Here is a 3,738-nt window from a genome sequence, read left to right on the forward strand (position 1 = left end):
ATGCTAATTAAGTCGCCATCGAAAGGAATGAAGGATCAATTCTAGTCGTATAAGCAAGTAAACCAATTTTGCAATCGCTCCTTAGTTAATGGGGGTTGAGAGGGTTCGAATCCCAAACTTCCTTGCAAGGGATATAAAGAGTTAAAGTTTCACACCAAAAACAACTGTAGGGCTGCATGCTCACATGGTACTATATATTGCGTAAATATTTTATTTAACGCTTTTTTAATTCTTTTATCTTAGTCCCCCATTTAAAATGAAAAGGGGTTGGAGAGGGTTCGAACCCAGACTTCCTTGCTAGGGAATATAAGGACGCGGACCAAAAACTACCAGCATTAAACCCACCAAATTATTATATTTAACCCTTTTTTAATTTTTTATTTTTTTTAATAGAAAAACTTTTAGTTTTTTTCAAAACTTCAGTAGGTTCAATGAACCCACTTGAACCCAACCTGTATGTGCCACTGATGGCGAAGCTCTTCACCATAGATAGCTTTCTCGATAGCATCGACTTCATCGCTCCAAAGGCTAGCATTACCTTTAGATGATTCAAGACAATGATCGGCCTCCATAGGATCTCTAGAAAGAGCATTTTGCACATCTAGAGCTCTTTGTCATAGTATCAACCTCTAGTTTGTAAGCGCTACAAGTACTTGTAAGAGATTTACCAAGAGGAACACGCTCCATTGGTTCATGATCAAGGCATTCGGGATTTACCTAGAGGAGAGCCCATAATCTTATATGAACCCTACATTAGGTCATCAGCCCCCCATATGAGTGATGTAGGATCCAAGTCCCATACCTTACAATGGGATTAGTCCTGTAACATGTGCCCCTACTCAAGGATCGACCTCCTCGTTGGTCATGGCTCAACTCTGTGGGTCACTACTTCGAGGTTGGCTATGATATTATTGATACATACAAGTCTAACTTGGTGCATGTCTAACTTAAACAAGTCTAACTTAAATAAAATTTATCAAAGTGCATTCAACCAAAATTATTCCAAGAACCATTCTTTAATAAAATTGGTTTAATTGGTGCAACGAAATAAATAAGGCAATTTTCTCACAATTAATTTAATCAATTTAAATTAATCTTGGATTTTGACAAAGTAAGAGGGAGTTGGAATAATATGAACTTTATTGTTCAAATAAAAAATCCAACTTTTAACACTTGTGAATCCTTGAAAAATTATATCTTTCAATATGAAGATAAACAAATTTCTATCACAAGATTGAAACTTGATGTTTTCAATCAACCAAAAATGATTAAAACAACAAAGTTCAACATAAAATCAATGGAATTTAGTAATTTTGAAGTTTCAATCACTTAACATAATTAAAGATTGAATCTTTAGTACTTGGAAGCCTCAAAAAACAAAGATTTCACACTATAATGCAATTAGGTGAAAAATAATCAATTTTTTAAGCACAAAATACAACCAAGTAAGTATGCTTTAAAGAGATTAACATTGCATAAAAATAATGCAAATAAATCAATACATAATCACCATATTATGCCATGAAACTTCAAGGTAAGAAAGATAAAAATTTTCGTCAGAGGCATTTCTAGTTCGATTTTAGCAAAATCACAGCCCCAAAGGGGTGAAAACATTTCCGGCAAGAACATGTTTTCCACCCAAAATTCACTATTTTTGGGCAAAAATCTGGGTTATGGGCCAAAAATCGTATTTAAAACGGGATTAAAATAATAAAATTGAGCCACTAATCTAATTAGCAACTTGAAACCAGAAAAATAAGCCATAAATAAGCTTGAAAAAATATGATAATAAAAATAAATAAGTAGGGCTCCGATACCGCTATTGGGGTTTGGTGAGTTCGATTCACCGCGGAAAAAAAAACCCCGAGCCAAGAATTACGCTTTCAATAATTAAAATCAGATGAGCATAACTAAATAAACAAGAAGGGTAGAATAGGAATTATACCTTTGTCTCGTGCTTCGCCCGACCAATAGGGCTCTTACTTGAAAGCTGGCCCCGAAATTACGACGATATAATGATCGATCTTTACATACTATTTAAAAATAGAAACAAGAAAAACATTTTGGGTCTCTAAAGTAGGAAAACAGAAACTATATTGTGGGACGGAGGGAGTATATATTCTCATACAAGGTCATGATGTTGTAATGACTTTTACTATTATCAATTTATCACATATAAATGGGTTTAACAACACCTATGTACTACCATCCTCCTTCAACAAGGGTTTATGTAAATCTTAAATTGAAATTTTACTATATCTCCCGACAAACATAAGTAATTAACACCACTTCCATTAGAGGAATACATTTTTATTAAATTTAAAGAAATTAAGCCCTTGTTCTTTTGAGCTTCTAGGAAGAGCATAGCAGATTACAAGATAGCAGAGTAGAGCCGAGCCGAGCCGAGCAGAGCAGATTTCAACATTATTATTAAAACTATTATTAATGTTGTTGTTATTAATAATAATAATAATAATAGTAATAATAATAATAATAGTAATAATAATAACATTTTATTATTACTATTATTATTATTATTATTATTATTATCATTATTATTATTATTATTATTATTATTATTATTAAGTGCATATACCATTGATTTAGGTGAGTGAAAACATAAATATATGTGTACCATATTTAGCATATGTTAATAGTAAAAAGATAAAAGACAACGGTTTACTTATATTTATTTCACAAAATTTTTAAATAAAATGATTTAATGAGTAATAATGATTTTACTTATAAATTTTTCTTAATCATATATTTCCATTATTATTATTAATTATTATTATGGTTAATAAATATTAATTATTATTAATATTAATAATTATTAAAATTATTTTAAATATTAATAATTATTATAATTATTCAAAATAATAAATTATTATCGTCAATACAATATTAATAATTATTATTGAATTTAATTATTATTATTGTTATTATTAATTATTATTTGTAAATAGAGCAGAGTAGAGCATATTTCTTTTAAGCAGAGTAGAACAGATTTGATTTGAGCAAAGCAGGGCTCAGCAGAGCAGAGCAAAGCAGGGCTCAGCAGAGCAGAGCAAAGCAGAGCATCTCTAAAGAACGGGGCCTAAATAGAGCAATTCCAAGAGTCAAGGGACTCCATTTCATCCTCCAATGAACCTTGAATTCGACTTGTCTTCGCTTTTCTATCTATTATATTGGGTGCTTCCAAAATCTAAGTTTTATTTTTTAGAAAAATTCACAATAAATTTATTAATCTGAACTTTCATCGATTTACTCTCAATAATCCCAACTTACATTTATTTGGGAGCACTATGAACTTTTGGGTTGATTTCTTCCACTAAGTTGATTTACCAGTGACTTAAAGAAAGGGTGATTTTTATTTGTAAAAGCCATGTGTAATGTGTCGCAACAAATTGGTCCAATTTTTTTTGTAAAAAAAGAAAACAAATAATTAAAAACCCTTCCTATCAAGCCACCATTTATAATTTTTTTATTTTTATTTTTGTTTTAATAGCAAATAAATGGTAGTTGTTCTCAAAGTAGTCGATCATTATAATGGTAGTTGTTCGTAAAATTTTCTTAAATTTTCACAAAATTACCCTATATCTATAATACTCCCTTCGTCCCTTTTTATCGGATATGTTTTGACTTTTATACGTTTGTCAATACACCTATTTAATTATTATTCATAACATACTTTTTTAAATTATAATGATTGAATATTAATAGAGCATTCGTTAAGAC

The sequence above is a fragment of the Chenopodium album genome, chromosome 21 (assembly GCF_948465745.1).
Source record: "Chenopodium album chromosome 21, dcCheAlbu1.1, whole genome shotgun sequence".
NCBI classification, from domain to species: Eukaryota; Viridiplantae; Streptophyta; class Magnoliopsida; order Caryophyllales; family Amaranthaceae; genus Chenopodium; species Chenopodium album.